Source organism: Ambystoma mexicanum, chromosome 6q (genome assembly GCF_040938575.1).
Source record: "Ambystoma mexicanum isolate Mex_15411 chromosome 6q, UKY_AmexF1_1, whole genome shotgun sequence".
Lineage (NCBI taxonomy): Eukaryota > Metazoa > Chordata > Amphibia > Caudata > Ambystomatidae > Ambystoma > Ambystoma mexicanum.
Window position 1 is genome coordinate 140,250,921 of NC_090937.1, and position 19,528 is coordinate 140,270,448.

Below are 19,528 nucleotides of genomic sequence, written 5' to 3' on the forward strand. Positions count from 1 at the left end.
TGCATCATGAGCATGATGTAGCATCAATCCCCAAAATTACATAGCAACCACACACCGGATCTGACCTGTGCAATGGATTCTTGGACCAACAATACATCTTTCAGTTGAAATCTCCTTTTATTTTTTAACAACACCCTCAATTCTTCTCTTTCTTTGCAGTCCTCCACTGTTAAATGATTTTGTTCTGCATCTGACACATGATTGTACAAGAGACCAATGACTGGGTATCCTTTTTGTGCCTTGATGAAGTCCTGATCGGGCGTATCACAACTCCATTGCACCACTGGTTTATGACTTGTTCCCTGAAATTTCTAATGTATTACCACATCCACGTGGATCTCACTGAGCAAGTGATTAATGAGAAACAATTCACCCATTGCTGCTCCAGTTTAGGCCAATTGATTAGCTTTGGCATTCCCTTCCCTGTCATCCCCTGGTATTCTGGAGTTACCTCGTATCTTCCTCCAGTGAATTTTCATCTCATTCACTTAATAAGATTGTCAATGCTCTAAATTGATTTTCCATTCTTGAGTGTTTTTTTGTTGCATGCGACTATTCCTCTCAACAGGTAAGTACTCTACAAATCTGTAGGCATGATCAGAATCATTAGCCATAACTATTTATTCTAATTTGTTTTCCACTGCTATGGAAATTGCTTTGTAAATTGCAGCCAATTCTGACACTTCACTACATTTGGGACCTATCCTCATGCTCACTCTTGGGATGTCATCACATTTCAGCCACACATTCGCTATTCCAGCCACCAATTATTTTTTCAGAATCACCCTCCCCCCACCCCTGCATGGGGTATGCATATATATCTACAGACACTGTTGGGAGATCCCTGAACCCTTCTTCATAGAAGGCCTTGTGTGGTGATTGTTCAAATTCAGATACATTTGTTTCTAATTCAGTATCATCTGTATCATCTACAACTGCACAGCCATGTAAGTATGCCAGCACTTGAGCAACTGGACTCTTTTAATTCTGCCCATATCTCACTTCCACTGAGACTTTCTGTAATGCCAATGTCCATGATGTAATTCTTCACTGTGCTAAGTTTCCATATCTGATTCTTTTACTCTGCAAGAATTGCAGGGGCTGATGATTAGTTTCAACAATCACCCGCTCTCCCTGAATGGTGGGCAGAAATGTTGTAATGCTCACACAGTAGTCAATTATGTTATTTCGCATTCATTCAATTGTGTTTGTAAATGTGACAATTCTGTGCTAGCTTATGCAATGGTTTATATATTTGAATCATGTTTTTGATATAAAACCACTGACATACACCGATCTGTGAACCTTAGCTCCAGAAAGAAATCTTAATTCTTCTGTGGATAAAATACACATTTGGCCTTTATCAGACAATCCCTCAATTCGGATACTGCTTAATATTGTTCCTGCCTCCATTTCCAGGGCACACCCTGCTTCAGTAATTTACTCAATGGTTTTGTGATTTCTGCATATTCTTCAATGAATTTGTCATCCCTACCAAACTTTCAAACCCTTCAGATTTGTGGGATTGTTTAAATTTTGGATGGCTTCAACCATTTTCTGGTTTGGGTTTAACCCTTGCTCTGTCATTTAAGTGCCAAGAAATGTACCCTTTTTATACACCACTGTGCCTTCTGCAATAACACTTTTGCAACTTGCTGAGCACATGCCTAATTTCATTGAAATAGCTTTTTATGTCTTCATTTCTGATCAGGATATCATCCACCTTGATCACAGTCCCCCTCTCGGCTGCATCCGGGAGTGCTTTGTTCAGGAAGAACCCAAACTCACTTCTACTATTGATGAAACAAAAGGGGGTACATACCCATACAGGAACAACAACCCTTGTGCTTGAATATTCACAAGGTTATCTTGATACCAGTAGTTGAGACCCACATTCTTACACCACTTGCTGTTCTCCTCTTTTCTATCATGTTCCGGACTTTTCAGCCCCCCCGAACTGTGGACCCTTTATTGATCCCAGCTGAGTGCCGCAAGATCTCTTCCCTGCAGCCCTTCCACCGGTGAGAGAGACCTGTCGCCAGCAAACCAATAGACTCACTAGCCTGCATACCCCTGTTCAACATACAGGGTGAGTATTATGCAGGCACCCTGTTTCTCTAATCCTTTATAGCAGTACCGTCCCTACCCCAAATAAATGTTGTTACTTTGGTAGAAAATACCCTTGATATGCTGGAATAAGATTATAAAGACAATATACACATATCTGCCTCCGCCTTTTTTTGTCTCCTGGAATATTTCTAGGTCCATTTTGCCCTGAAGAAGGCTTTCAAACTCGTGCCAACAGAGATGGCAACAGCCGAAATGTGCCTTCAGTATGTGCCTAATTACAAAGTTCTAGAGCAGCAACACTGAAAACATCATTTTTTTGTTTCAATACGGGCACGTTGGCAAATCACAAAACATGATCACACACTGATCATAATACTCTTCTAATGATAAGGTAATCTATGGGAATAGATATTTTTTAGTAAATTGTGTGTACCAAAGACATTAAGTTTATCACAGAGAGATATATTTTTGTGTATTTATTTAAAGCTTTGACACAAATATTTGTACTTCATTCCTGTTTGCATATTTTTTGTAATGTCTCTGATATTTTATTATTCAATATGATATTCTCTTTTTGCTTTTTATGTTTAGAGACATGTATGCTCTTTTGTGTTTGAACAATTTATTTTCAAGCTTGGTCCAATTCACTTTATCTGTTTTTTGAATTTTCATTTTTTCACCAATAAATGGTTGACTCTTTTTTCCCGCTTTTTTGTTTGGTATTTTCCTACTATAAGTGTGACTCATTATATGAGCACAGAAACATATTCTTTTGGTAAATAACTACAAATAAGACACTAATCCTTTTGTCTAATTGCAGTGTGGATCACTGTCCTATGTTTGTTTTTTAACAAATGAATTTAGCCAACCCTGCCTGCATTCTTTAGCATAATGTAGGATTTTGTTGTATTTTATCATCGCCTTTAGTGATTACACTGAATTTGGGATTCTTGGCTATGCATCATTAAACCTTATACTGCACTAGGCACCCCATAAATTCACATTGACTGCTATGGAAACACCAGCCTTCAACACTATATATTTTGTGAATTAAATAGGCCACGCAATAATAGTCTGGTGCACAAATGTATGATTTCACATCTTGATATACACATCTTAAAATCTGTCCTCACAATGAGAGACATTTGCATGCACAACATATTTTAAAAACCATCAGTAAGACATCACTTCAACCATGTATTGTGTTCTTAAAAGAAAACAGAACATAACATTTCACACTGACAGTTTTTCTTTGGGTTCTAAAAGCTATTAGTGTTCATTAATACTGCCTGCACCATCAAACACCCTTATAATTTCTACACTGTATACCATTAATAGATTGGGGATGCAATTAGTGCAATTAGGATATAACTTAGCATGCAATTCAGTGGTTGTGTGGGCAGTTACCCTTTTTGCCATAGCCACACTATTGTCTACCCCTGGAACTTTTAGTCAAAAGTCAGGTTAGTTTGATGTTAGAAATAATGGTATATCTTGCAAAACATAATTATTCCCATAACCAATTTAGATTAAGAAATCTTCCATGTCTTTCGGGTACCATGAAAAACAAGGAAATTCCCTTCTAGGTCAATTTGACTTGGCCAAATCAAAATTCCCTTGAAGAAATCCCAATAACAAATCTTCGGTGATGCCTATTTATACTTACTTCACTGGAATTGAAAATCTATTTGACCCAGTTCCGCTGTCCAGCACAGAAACCTGTCACATCGCTAGGCAAAAAGATATCAGGACAGCTCACAGCCTTTAATGCCTCTTCCAGTCTTGGAAGAATGCCATAGGCTCTGAGGACACAGCTACAGCTTAGCTCTCACACATGACAAAGGCCTTTCAGAAGTTGGAAAAACACAGCTTCAGGTCTTTGTTCAAAATCAGGGGTTGTAAATATGAAGCCCTGCTCCTTTAAAAACTCAGCAATGCGATAGACAGAGGAGACTCTGTCTCCCACCTATGCACCTCTCCTTTCTTCCCAGCCTTCAGCCTCACAGCTTCACAGCCAGTTAGCCTCCTATCCAATTTCCTTAATTACAATTTTTTTTCTTTGCCTCCTCTCTCTGTTCTTGTTTTTTCAAGTCCAATCTCTTTCCTGCTCCTTCCTTTACCTTTAAACTCTCTTTCTTTTCCCTCCCATCTTTGTATATTTCCAAATCGAGTGTTTATTGTTTTTCCACCTATTCTGTTGAATAGGTAGACACGAGGACCTCTGTATGGTAATTTTGCCCAACACACCACCGAAATGTGGAGCAAAACAACCTTTCTGTTTCCTGGCTCACACCAGCCTGAACAATGAAATTATTCTTTCCAGCACACATTTGGTTGTTTTGCTGTACTCTAAGTCCAGCATCCGCCAAATATACTGCTGTTCAGCTTTCCTAAATTAACCTTGCAGTGTGAATAATTGTGCACCTGCAGCCTGCAACAGTGCCTATGGCATTAGCAAATCCACTCTGGCCCCAGTGTAATTGCTTATGCCAGTAGTATTACAATTAGTATTGCTAGCAGTTTTAGCAGTTAGTTACAGTAAGGTAAACACCCTGCACTATGCTATAGATCTGATAAATTTTTCTATGTCTCCCTAAATAATCCTACAGGTTTCATGGTGTGGGAGCCATCTTTATTAATAAAATACCCTCCAACTTGCCTCCTCTTGGGTCGGCCACTGACCTAAGCCCCTCTTTTGAACTGCTAGAAGGTCAGGAGGAAACCGTGATGTTACAGAAATAACTGGGGCAATTATTGAAAATCGATGATGAAGAGTGCACTTGTTATAATTGATTTTGGTAGTAGTAGATGGTTTACCTGCACAAACAAAAAGCAGGATAGGACCATATCATATTAAAAGACAGAATTCTGGGTGGATAAGAAACAATGGTGTACAGGGAGTTTCAAGTGGGGAAAAGGTGTAGTTGGAATAGTTGCACAGATAGCACAAAAGGGGGGTCTGTGGATGGTTGAGGGCTCCCAGAGGTCCTGGGGATATTATTTGAGTGGTAATATTTGGTTTGATGATTGATGAATACAATGAACGTGATAATGAGAAATGAGGATATGGGAGGAGTTTAGGAAATATACAAATATCCAAAGTGTCATCTCTGCAAGGATGAGCCAGAGCATTTATAATTTTTCTTTCAACTTCAGTGAACATTGTTTAGGGAATAGGCATCTATTGGCTTTGGTAATACTTGTCCCAGCCCCAGGGGCTCCAGAGTTCTAGGAAGCACTGTAGGACTGCTGAGATAGCGATTTGAGTGCTCTTGGGATTACTGGGTGAAGATCACTCAAGCCTCTATCTTGGATCCAGCCATTTTGATCTAGGTGGAAAATGTGGTCCTTATTTAGGGACAGATATACATTAGTGGTAGTGGCTCTACGCCTATCGCCTAAGCAGGTGGGCACCGGATATATTCGAACCAGAGCAATGGATCCGAAAGGAAACAATCATGTGGGAAGGAGGATCCCAATGGAAACTGAATATAGACTATTATAAAGTACAATGGGGAACATTGTGTGGGGGGTGGGAAAGGTCAATTGAACATGATGTCAAATGGATGGAGCCACACCACGAGAGGATATAAGGGTAAGGAAAGTTGGAAGAGTGTTGAGTTAGATTGGGTGATGGACTTATTGGGTGTTGTCAGTTTACTCGGTGTGCAAACCTGGTTTGAATAATTATTCTTGCATTGTCCATTCTCCACCCGACTATTTGGTCTCTTATTTGATTTGTGTTGATAATAGTCCTAGCATCCTACTGTTCTATTCACTTCTCAGAATCTAAATCCTACTGGCAAACAGTAATATGTATTGCCACCTAACATATGGAAAACTAAAACTAAAGGTATATTCACAGTGATATCAGAATTTTTGAGCCGTAGGCAGGTGACTGCATTTCAGCCAGTGTAATCCCATTCAATGCAAATGGCTAAAACACTATCAAAAGCCACAGTTTATGTAGATGTCCATCATATCACAACTACATAAAAACAACCATGGGTTAAAAATACAGCTACAACTGTTGAAATCCACTTGCTGGGTTCCTCCCTTCCATCCATTAATGCTTGTATGATTCACCTATCCTGACTAGAAGATGTGCCAGGATGAGTAAAGCTTTTGAAATGTTCTCAGCCAAGATATGCCACATAGTATGTCTCAGTGTTTCTCCGCTGACCAGAGGACTGTAAGAAGCCAGATGAACAAATACACATGATGGCCACAATTTGTTTTCAAAGACATTGGTAAAGAAATAAAAACATGTTTAACAGGATTATATGGACAAATATGGTGCTAAAAAAGAGATTATTTTAGCTTAAAAATTATAGAAATTGCAAACATTTGAAAAATAGTTATTTTATTTTAAGAAACAAACCCTGTTTGGCGCCAGGCTCATAGACATTACTTACCTCATGCAGACCATGCTGCAAATAAATCCAAGCCAATGTGAGGCCTGGATGGGACTATTTTACTACAGGGACTATTTTTTACTCGGGTGTGGTCCTGGGGAACTTCTTTCCTGGGACTACTTTGGAGGCTATTTAAACCACGCCCGAACAGCAGCACATGCTTCGTGTTATTCTGCATCCAGCAGCGTGACTCTCACCGTGCCTGCAGCCAGCATCCAGTGTTCTGCCACACCCGCGTGCCTGTAGCCAGCATCCAGTCTTCTGCCAAGCCCGCCTCGAATCCGGAGCTCCTAGAATAAAGAGGAAGAAAAGGACAAGGTTAGAAAACAAACTTATTTCAAATTCCTCACCTGATTCCGGATCCATTTCATCTCCCGACCTGGAAAGTACATCAGTCCTGCACGCGTCGCTTCGCCAGCTCCAGCACGGTGCCATACTCACCAGTTCTCACAGCATCTTTCGATCCGGCACTGTCTCCATCATTTCTTCGCCGTACTCCAGCACCTAGGGGCACAAGAATAACAAGGTGAACAAAGGGAATCAACCAATACCTCTTACCACCATAGACTTACCTGATTTACCACCGGCGGTATTATTCTCCATATCTTCATATGCCGGATCTGTAAAGAGGGAGAAAAACAACACGTTAACGCATGCAATAGTTACCGGACAGCGTTGGGTAACACAGACTCTTACCTGAACGCCAGCAGCAGCTACAAGACCTTCTTCTCACGGACTCAGTTGCAAGTTAAGGAAGGAAGGGGACAAGAGTGAACATCGGGCACATTGAACTCTTTGAACTTGATACTTACCAATCCCACCTGGGACTTCAGAGTCAATGCTTACCGGAACTCTCCCAACGCCTTCAAACCAGTGAAGTAACTGGTATCTATGCGCCCCTGCAAGACACGCAGGATGGAGAGCTCATCTTTTACAAACATAAGGTGAGGTTACTAAGGGGATATCGGAGAGCGAGAACAGTTGGGAGGACATCACTTAAACCCACAGGTGGCTAATCCCTGTCTCCACTTGCAGGAAAATACTTCTTCGGGTCCAGCAGACAAGACTAGGTGGGCCAGTCCAGACAGTCATCTCTGCACTACGCATCACGTTGACGGAGACCGCAGCTGTCCGGTTCCGATCGACACCCCTGTGGGGTCCAGGTGAGCGTAACAGAAAGCTTGCAAAGTGTGCGATTCAGGACTTTATCCTAAGTTAAAAAAGCATAGTTGGGAAGGCCCTGGAGGAGACTGACATAGTAACCAGATCTAGAAAGTACTAAGGAGGAGCTGTTTAGCAGTATAGACCTAAAGAAGATGACAGATTTTTCTGATATTGAGGAGGTTGAATCTGGCTGCAGTGACAGATTTGGAGATGCAGAGAGAGAGGTTGTGTGATGGGTCGAAGGTAACACCATGGTTATGAGTGAAAGTAGAATAAGGAAGCTAGTCTAAAGAGAGGAGAAAAAGATGGGGTAAGGACAAGATAGCTTGTTTGGCTGGGAAGTAAATTTAGTGGAGCTGAGCATGAGCAAGTGAGCCACCTTCTAATATTTGCTGGTGGAGAGACAGTTTGAAATGTTTGACAACAGCTCATTGGATAACGAGTGAAAGTAGAAGAAGATCTGAGTGATTTCAGCCAAAAGATGATAGGAGAAGCCGTAAGAGGAGTTCAGGGCACCAAGAGCTGAAGTATAGAGAGTGAAGAGAAGTGGACCCAGGACAGACCCTTGGGGAAATCCAACAGTAAAGGCGATAAGTGGGGAGGTATGGATGTTCCAGGACACCTGAAAGTGTCTGGAAGCAAGGTATGAAGCAAACCAAGCAAGAGTCTTTTCTCTGATGCCAAGGAGGGATAATTTACAGAGAAGGTCAGAATGGTCAACAGTATCAAAGGCAGCAGACAGGTCAAGAAGAAAAGAACAGATGCAAGGTTTGCATGCAGAGTGGAAGTGATGAAGTTACTGATATTGAGGAGTGATGTCTCGGTAGAATGCAGAGGTCGGAAGCCAGATTGAAGAGAATCTTGAAGGTTGCGAGCATCAAGGAACTCAGTGAGTCGATTGAATACTACATGCTCTAGGATTTTGGAATAGTTTGGTATAAGAGAGACAGGGTGAAAGTTGGCAGGTCATTTAAGACCTAGACCAGGGTTCTTAAGGAGAGGGACAGCACACACAAGTCAAGTCACATTTGAAAGATAAAAAGTAGAGGAATAGATTTTAAGAGCAGTGCGATAGAGTTGAAGAGCACAGGAGTGCCTGGACCTTTTCCAAGTACAAAGCTTTCTCCACATTGTTGTTTTCAGGTTGTGGATGCAAGGTGTAATCCAAGTCCAGGGAAGGGAGGATTTCAAAAAGAGTGCAATACAAGGGTAGTGAGACGAAACGGGGGCACAAAGAACAGTGTTAAAGTTAGTGATGTTTTTTTCAGTAGATGGAAAGGTGAGTTTCAGCGTAGGAGGAGATATAGTGGTGTACCTCATCGAGGTAGTTGTGGAGTTTAGAGGAGGGAAACTTGCACCTAGCAATAGTTGTAGTAGATGGAGAGAGTGAAGAAGAAGCAGGAGTAGAGCTGGAGGCAAAGACGATAGAGTGATTGGAGGGAGAAGGTGCAGTGGAGATATAAGAGGCAGAGAGATGAGGGGAGAGGAGAATATGGCCAAGGAAGTTTCCATTTGAATGTGTGGGCAGATAATGGACAGAAGAGAGCGAGTTGTTAAGAATACGAGAGTTACAGTCAGTGGATAGAGCATCATAAAGAGAGAGGGGAGGTTGAAGTCACCAATGACAATGAAGAGGTGATCGGGAGAGTCAATTAGTTGGGATAGGTGCTCCAAGAATTTACCTACCAGACCAGGTGGCCGGGAGAGGGAGATAGTATGTATGCCATAGGAGGAGGTGATTGTGGATATAGTGTGTTTGAATGAGGGAGAATTAACAGCCGATAGGGAAGTAGGAGATATAAGAAATAGTCCTACACCACCACCCCTGCAAGTGGAGTGGGGAGTGTGAGTGAAGGTGTAGGCAGTGTCATGAAGGGCACCACATATTGCATAGATGGAGACCCATGTTTCTGTGAGGGTAATGAGGGGAAGAAAAGGAGAGTGAGAAAAGAAGAAGTCAAAGGTAAAGGATGTTTTATGCATACAGACTGTACATTCCAAAGAGCAATATAAAGAGGGTGATAGTTAGAAGCATAGGGATGTTTATTTTGAGAAATTCAGAGGTTCTGGGGGTAGCTGTGAGAAGAGGATGTGTAATGGAAGTTATGGTTGGAATAGGTTGTGTGAATAGAAAGAGAAGGGGAACGAGAAGAGAGATGGCTTGGTGTGAATAGAAAGAAAAGTGGAAAAAGAAGAGAGATGGAGTTGAGGATAAGAGATGATAGGGATGAGGTGATTCTGAGCAGAGGAGATTGAAAAGAGCAGTAGAAGGGAAAATAAAAGATAGCATGAGAAGCGTATGTTGAGGGTGCAGCTGAGAAGAAGCAATTAAGGATACTTAAAGACAAAGCAGGATACTCAAAGGAAAGGCTTATAGGTGAAGAGTCAAAGAGGCTGGTCATGGCTATTCTTCACCTATCATTGTTGTGCCCTTCACTCGGACAGCCCTGGATGGACATACCTATGGAGGTCATAAGGGATGATGCATGCTCTCATCACATGATCACCTAGTCTATCAGTGGCTAGTCGGTCTGATAAAGTCCCTGGTGTTGCTGGGATGAGGTGATTTCTTCCTGATTGATGTTCCCAGAAGAGTCTCTTGTGGCCTTCAGCTGGAGATAGGATTGATCGAAGATGGCCACAGGAATTGATGTCACCAATCCAAGATGGCCACAGGAAGTCATGCCACCAATCCAAGATGGCCACTGGAAGTGATGTCACCAATCCCGGATGGCCACTGGAAGTGAAGTTCCAGACAGAAAGTGAAGCCAGAAATCAGATCACCTAGTCCATTATTGGTTAAATAAAAGTGCTGTTCATTTTTTACATGTTTAGTTCACAATGTTCATTCTTAAGCAAAACTGAATTAGCTTCCTGGCTTCTCTTGGTACCTATAGTGCATTGTTAAATATAAATGCAGCTAGGGAGTTCATTATTTCTGGTCTCAGATTTATGCCTTCCACCTTTTCTTGATGTTTTCGGTGCTGTCATTTTAGCAGACTCTTGTGTTTGATTCTTATGTTTAATAGTAGATGTAGTCACAGCCTTAGTGCCTCTGCTGCAGAAACAAGACCCTACCTTCCGGCCTACAGCCAAGAATTATGTTGTGAGGCTGCATGCAGATAAATAAAACTCGGCACCTTGTAAAACAATAATGCAGAAAAAGAAAGCCTGAAAACCTGCGGCAACGTTAGCAAAGACAACCATAGTGCGTGGGTGGATTTGCAACATGTGTCGAGGCCACGTCTTTTACCTAAGATTGTAAGAAGTTCACATACTCTTCAGATATGCATAATAACACGCTGCACACTGAAGAATCACATGACCTGATAACTCCATAAAAACAAAAAAAAAGCTCTGCATGTCTTGTGCACCTCTTTTTGGCACTGTGTCAAAACGGGAACTGAAACATAATCGGGCAAAGACATTTGATTCAGTTAAATTAGACAAGGCACAATGCGCATATACCACCACTTGGGTTTTCACCGCATTTATATCAGCGCATGTGTGGCAACACCCATGGCACCGTTCACTAAAAGCAATCTCACCCATGAAGCCCAAAGCAATGCATAGATGTCTGATAACATGAAGAACATTGAAGAACATGTAACCCATCACCACGCTTACTCTCTTCTTTACACCACCACTCAGCTAGAACACACAGATACTATGACACCATTCGGTATAACTGTTCTCATACCAACATCTGCCGCATACTCCCCATCACGCTATCTAAACACTGCTGGTTACACCCCCCCCAGCCAGGCGTTCTCCTCAGGCCTAACGCAGCCACAATCGGTCTGGATAAATCCTGCCAGAACGAACACATACTGCTGATATCTCAACCACCACACTTACCGCTAAGAAGCAGCTATTATACGAATACCACATCAGATGCACACATATCCGGTGCTCACACGCACCTTTAACTCTCTCTACTCTCTCTACTGACCCGACTTTCGGTTCCCAAGGGCGTTCAACCTACCAGCGCCTTCAGACCATGCCAGTGGTAAATAAGGCGATATATAAATGCAAAATAACATAACATAACCAATGCTCTATTTCTTGCATTTGTCTATTACATATGCCAACAAGAAATACATTTGACACTTACAGACCAGCAATGAAACAGTATACAGAGTAGAAGAGGAACAAAATAACGTTAACTCAAAAAGAAGTCATTAAGAACAAAGAGTTCACAATAACATAAGGTTATTATTATCTTTTTTTTTTTAAATTATCGCATGAATGTAGCGAAAATACGAAAATTGGTCTTTCAAAGGTCAGAATTAAAAGTACTGTGCCTTTGGCATTTGGAAAAGTGTATGAATTGTAAATCACAGGCATCCTACTTAGTTATAGGAAGGAAAATGTGAGCAATTTGCAACAATGCAAACAAAATCACTCTACAAAAGAACGAAAAGCTGTAATATATGATAACGACGAGCTCGACAGAATGGGTTTTAAGGTGCTGGTGTTAAGGGGCTGCGACTTCCCACCTTTAGAAAAATGTCAGGTTTCCAAAGGATTTTCTTTTTATAATAATGAAACAAGACTAATTCTGTTATTATTAGATTTGTCATTATTACTGCGTACAATAACTTACAACATACAATGAATTAGTTTTTAATGTTTTCTTTTATCTCTTCGTTTTTCAACGGAGTTATTTCTTCAGAATTATTTTACCATGTACCCTCAGAGCAATCAAGACCCCTTTTCATTACACATCGACGACATGATAATGATTTGCAATATTGGGAATGTTGCACAGCTACACAAATGGTGATGAAGATGTATTGCACGGACAATTAAGTAAAAATAAGCCAGAGAACATTGCACCAAATGGCAGACCAAGAACAGTATCTGGGAGAAAAGTTTGTACTTATCTTTTTTTTCTTTTCCAGAGTTTATAAAATAGCATTACAACGCCTGGGTTACACGCAATATTAACACATAACAATTGCAAACATAGCATTCACTTATAAATACATGCATGGGTCACATATATAGACAACATATTTACGGATTATATTAAAATCTTTAAATGTTCTTGATGCTAATTTGTACACACCTCTATCCATACTTTTAGGACCCATATCAAGTGCAAATAAATTATAATACTTCCACCGTTACTTTTCCTTAATTTCTCTATTTACTATCGGATGAATCAGCAATCTCACCAACGCATCACACCTCGGGTAGAAAGACAACACCTACATGCAGTGGTCTTTGATACAGAAACACAGAACTGGGGACAACCAGTTGTAGGGATGGTTTCAAGAACAAATGTGTTCAGGTGCCTGTTGTTCTCTGCAGCAACTGTGGATGTGGGGATCAGCACTTACCTCATGTATATGTGATAGATTGGGTATCAAGGTTCAAACCTGGTGTCCATGTCATTCGCTGGATACGTCAAATATATCCAAGATTTCGATATACTCCTCTTTCGTTAAAATCATTGCATTCAGTGATTAGGACATATCCCTGGCATTCATGTTGTCTTTTTGTGATTAATCCTTTGCATTTTCATTTTTTTTTATGTATATTTTTTCCCATTGTGTGCGTACCCTATCTGGGAAGTGTGGCTTCACATTGATTACTGCAGGTGTTTAAATAATTCACACACCCGTTACCTTTATTTATTGGATTTCAAGTGTACAGATGATGGGAGGAGCATTCCAAAACACGTGTCAAGTTCAGAGAAAAAAAGTGGCATTTAGGGGTAAAGATGTGTGGAGTTGTGCTGTCCTTCTGCAATACATGAGATAGATTTGTCTGGAATCTTTTTTCAGTGCTCCATACATCCACCCATGACACCTGTTCAACACATGCAATAATGTTCTTGCGTTCAACTATTTAATTGCAGTGTGGCTGAGAAGGCTGCACATACTTTTTGTGGTATCCGGTAATATTACCACAACACAAATGGTTGCCATACATATAGTCACCAGGAAACGGTTGTTGGGACTTTATGTATGGTGGCCATCTGTAAGGGGAGCAGCACTGTCCCATGCTCCCCTTGGGGAAAACAATTAAAAACCAGGGTTGCGGGGGTGGCCCTCGCAGATTCACAGTGCTAATGTCCCCGCAAACCACAGCCTTTTTGCAGCAACATGTTTGCCACATAGCCTTTTTGCAGGGACATTATCACATGGCACGCTTTTTGTGTCTTGTTATCCTGGCCAAACACCACCAACCATCCATCACTCTAAATTCTGGACTTGAATTCACTCGAAATGGCTTCCACTTTAGTAATGGCTCATTAATTGCGGGTTACATGGGTGGCTGTAATGCAATGCATTGTGGGGCTTGTGACACAGAGACCAAGTATGATTATCGAGGACACAGCCAAGGTCATGTTCCCACATCAACCATGTAGTGTCCACAGAAGTCAATATAGTGCAACATTTAGAAGTTCTAATATCGGAAGCCATGGCTAAAAGCAGAAGTCTAGATGCATCAGGCATGAGAATAAAGTTAGGAAAACGTTAGAGTGCATCTAAGCACACATTGACCAGATTGTTAGACCGTTGAGCTGTTCGAATGAAAGCTGGGAACAGCCAAGAACAATCTGAGGAATACATCTGATGCCTTTATTTAATTAGGATTTGCGATATAGAGCCCTATTATTAAGGATAATAGATTTGTTGTAGCAAAGAAATGGAGTAAGTTCCTTAGGGTTTTGCTGTGGGGGAAGAGAAACAGTCTAAGAGCAGCGATAGAAGCCTTGATGGGGTCTGAGAATGCTACCAAAAGGTGGCTAAAGACATAGATTATGTCAACAATGTCATAAGGAAGTGCTAATTGTTTTTCCAGTATACACCAGGAGGGAATGTCAGAGGATTTGGGAGGGGCAAACCAGCAGCAGGACTGCTTGAGAAGAAATGCAGAGTGATACAGCCTAACATCTGGGTACTTAAGCCCCCTCTCCCTTTATCACATGGGCCTTTCAGCTTGCTAACATCAAGTCTCTTACATTTCCCTGATCCCCATAGAAAATTCAGGAGGATTGAGTTAAAGGACTTGGAAAATGAGGGCAGTAAAGGAACCAGGAGCAATTGCAAATGATATAGAACAATGGGTGACAGCATCATTGTAATGGTATCAAGACGACGCCGCCATGAAAGATAGAGAGGTGTCCATGTTGATGGTAGATCTTTGAGTCTATTGAACAATAACTCTGCATTGAGTATAATGGTTTCATAAACAGAGAAAGCAAACAAAGGCCTAAGTATTTAATGAGTCATTACACCATTTAAACCCAAACACATCCAAATCGTGTTTGACACAGAAGGAAATATGGGGTAATGTTTCAGATTTTTCTTTGTTAAGCTTATAGCTCGATACTAAGGAGAACTGATGAAGACTATTCAATAGATAAGGGAGATGAAGTTTGTTATTCTTAGCAAGGATAAGAATATCATTTGCATACACAGCTATTTTAATGCTGGATTTCCCACAGGAGATTCCATAAATGTTCACATCAGATCTAATGTGTTCCAGTAGAGGCTCTAGAGAGAGAATGTAAATAATAGGAGACAAGGGACAGCCCTTCCTAGTTCCCCTTCATCAAGGGAAGCAGGAAGAGGAGTGGCAATTTATACAAATAGAAGTTTTGGGGGCATGAATAAAGAAGCCTAATAGGAGAAATAGTATTTTCGCCACCACCATAGCATCAGAGTGATTGAGACATAAAATCCCAGTTAACCCGATAAGGCTTTCTCAGCATCAAGCCCATGGATGCATAGCCCTGTTAATCTTTGTCATTTGAATCAATGTGGAGAGCATCTAGCAGCAGTCTAGCGTTTGCTGATATGTTCCTGCCCATGACATAGCCAACTTGGTCTGGTTTCACCAAAGCGGGAAGTGAAGATTCAATTCTGTTACCAAGAACCTTTTTAAAGATCTTGGTTTCAGCATTGAAAAGGCAAATTGGTCTGTAATTGTTGGGAAGGGTAGGGTCTTTGTCAACTTTGGGGAATAGGATGAGCAGTGCTTCAGAGAAGGAACCAGAAGACATGTTTTGGGAAATAAAGTAGGATTATAATGATTTAAGCCTGGGAGAAAGGGAGCAGGCAAAATTATTGAAGAATACCACAGAGATTCGATCAGGACTGGGAGCCTTCCCTTTACACAACCCCTTGATGGCGCAATTAATCTCAAGAAGTGTAATATTACCATTCAAATGAGAAAGATCAGTCTGGGGATATGCAAGTCTACTGATATTACTGAGAAAGGAGTCAATATTAGCGGGAGGTACTCTGGTCTCAGGGGTGTATAAGTCAGAATAAAATAGCTTGAAGCAACTCAGGATGTCATCAGGATGTGTAAGAGTGGCCACAGTTTTGTCTTTAATATGTGAGATAAAGGTTTTTTTCCTTCTTAGTCTTAAAGTATGAGGCAAGCAATTTGCCGGCTTTGTTGGAAGTCTGGTAAACCTTGGTTAATAAAACCCCAGAAGTCAACTCAGTGAGTTTATTATTCATTTGAAAGCGCAAAGCCAAAACTGAGCAGTGATTTGTATCAGAGGATTCTTGATTAAACTGTTTTTCAGCATTGGAAAGTTGAAGATCTAAATTGTCAAGATGTTTTTTGTGTGTTGTTTCTTCTTCCTCCTAGAGTAAGCAATAATAGGACCTCTAAGTGCAGATTTGAAGGATTCCCAATTATTGACCACTGAAGTGTCACTGTCAAGATGTTCAGCAAAGTACTGTTGTTGGAAAGTTTGAAAGGACTGGATAAACTGCTGGTCTTGTAGTACACAATTGTTTAATCTCCATCTAGAGGATGGCTTTTTGATGTCAGCAAAATGAAAGGATGTACTAACTGGGACCTGATCAGAGATGATAATATTAGAGATAGTCAAATCAATGATGGTACCAGTGAGAGATTTTGATGAAAATATATAGTCAAGGTGTGAAAGTGTGTCATGGGGAGGTGAGTAAAAAGTGTATTCTAGCTGAGTCGGATGAGAGAGTCTCTATGTGTCGACAAGGTCAGTTTCAGTGAGACATCACACACATGCTTTATGGAACTTGGAGCTCTTGAACATGCAAGAAGGGATTACAGCACCTCATTGACATAGCCACACATAATAAGATTAGTAAGACCAGAGTTTATAATAATTTGCTTCACAGAGGCCCAGAAATCAGGGACAGCAAGGTAGGAACCATAAATGTTCATTATGGAGTCGGAGCCAATTAGAAGTTTGACCCAAGCCTATTGCCGATTAGTGTCCGCTTATGATCTAAAATTTCAAAGTATAGTTTTTTGTTGATAAGTATAACAACCCCATTTTTCTAACCCACTGCAGAGCTGGAGACAACATCTTTGACCCAAAAGGATTTACATGTCATGTCATGGCTTCTACTAGTGAGAGATGGGTCTCATGTAAACATGCCACTGATGGCTTAAGTTTATTGAGGTGGGAAATTATCCTGTGTCTTTTAATTTGATTATTACATCTCTTGATGATCCATGTTACACATTTAAAGATGATAGCACTGCATTAATAAATGTACAAATAACATATTGACCGTTAAGAAGGGATGTAAATGAACAAACCAGAATGGTATACATATTTCTCTAAGAACCTGAATCAATGACATGCAAACATAAAAAGCATGGCCCACGAATAGAGGCAAAACACAGAAGGAAGGTACATGATGATAAAGGGAAAGGGAAGGGAATACTGACCAAAACAACATACTATGCCAAAACTGAGGAAAAAAAAACCTAAGCCTGGCAAAAGAATTCATCAAAGCTTATGGCACAATATAGGATCAGGCTGGGATGTGGACAAAAAGGAAAACAGCAATAAGAGTAGGTGACACCTACAGAGCTATCAACCATAAAAGGACAGCCCACAACAGGAGAAGGTCGCCCCATCAGCGCCCGACCCACCAGAATTATAGTAAAAAGATAAGTAACATCAAACCATAGAATGTATGTAAATAAACTGCCAAATGTTAAAGATGCTTCAAGATCCTCAAGAGGAGGGAGGGTTCAAAGGAAGCAACGTGTCCATGCATTCAGTTTTGATGGAGCGAATGAAGGACTTCAGGTCAGCAGGATCGTCAAAAATAGCAGTTTGGCCAGCCTAAGTAACTTCGAATGAGCAAGGATCGCATATCTCACATTAAGCTGTTTCAAAGCAGGGCAGAAAGACAGAAATCTTGGAAAATATGTACTTTGCTTCCATCCCAACTGATGGCGTTTTTCTCTTTGACCTAAGAGAATATGAGTTTAAGCTATGTAAATTCAAGAAGATAAAATATGAGTGTATGAGGAGGGTGGTGAGAGTATGTAGAATTTCTCACAGGGCCAATGTGATGGGCGTGCTGAATATTAAAAGAAGTATCCGGTGGTAGGTGCAGCAGGGCTAGCAGCATCTTCTGTAGAAACGGAATGGGGTTAGCCTTTTTGCAACCCTCTTGTAAGCCAGAGACGTGCAGATTATTGTGCCTACTCCGATTCTCCAACTCCTCATTATGTCTCTGGAGATCCTTAACAGTTTTTTTCTACTAGCACCACCCTTGGAGAAACATCTTCATCATGTCCAACCCTTTTCTCCATTTCATCCATTCTATTTTCAAACCCCTTCCATCTATCATCCAGTTGTTGCAATTTCTGAATAGTATTTTCAATAAAAAGGTTTTAATGCTCTGATTTCCTGTAAGATAGCCTCAATGACAGGGTCAGCAGGTGAGAGCGGTGGAGATGATTCAATGTTTGGCCTTTTAAGATTGGCCAAGGGAAAGGGTTAACTGCTTAGTGATAGTTTTTTTTTTTAATTGACATTGTCAGTGGCCATAAAAGCAGTCAGTGTAAGGTAGGTAACCAAGGTAGAGACAAGAGAGCAGCAAAAATGCACAGGGCAACGTTTAAATTCAAGAAAATCAAAGTGCAGCCGCAAAAGTGTCCACAAATTACCCAACTGAGGAAAGCCACGACTAAGTATTTTGGATTGGATGCAAGACACGTGTAGCTTTCATATAGAAGTTTACGCACCACATACAGCACAGGGCAGTGCTAGAAATTTAGATGGCAAAAAACCACATAACCATAAATTCAAATTGCAACCAGTATTATAACCTGAACCCTTACAGAAAACAAACTCTTCAGTGTGCTAAAACATTGTATTTGCATGTTCCTCAATGCAACCCAAATAAGAAATGACCAGTGAACCTGTCATCAACCCCATAACCAGATCTCCACAAATTCCATATCTCTTACCCTAACTGATTTTAGCCTTAGCCTAACTGCAACTTCATCACTTACCCTTATGCATTCTTTACCCTAACCACTAGTTTTATCCTAACTGTTGTATATTACTTCAACATCACCAGCCCTCTCCAACCTCCCTATGCCTTTCCTTAACACTTACTCAAACCATTACTATATTAGTCCTAGCCTTATTTTAGCCCTCACCCAATTCCTTACTCTGACTCTAAATTAATGACAAACCAACCCCTAACATCTTTTCTCTAACCAATAGCCTTACCCTAATACTTATACTGACTCTAAAACAATCAATAACACACCCATTAAACCCTCTTTAACCCTAACAATTACCCTAGAAACACTAAATTGTTAGACACTTGTCAGTTACATTGATTAACTGCTTTTTGCTTGTCAACTTTTGCCCTGCAGTGGTATTTTTAGAGCATCAGTCGTTTGTGTACCATGTATGGATTACCACTCCTCGGCAACTTGATAGATGTTAGGTCTACCTCCAAGTCAAAGGACAAAAACCCTGCACCAAACCAAGCTGCGTGATTAATTGTTGATTCAAATGTCAATGTGCTTCAACCAAATATTGACTAAATGTATTCTTTACTTTTTTCTTATATAAAAAGAAAAATATTAAAACTTCCGAA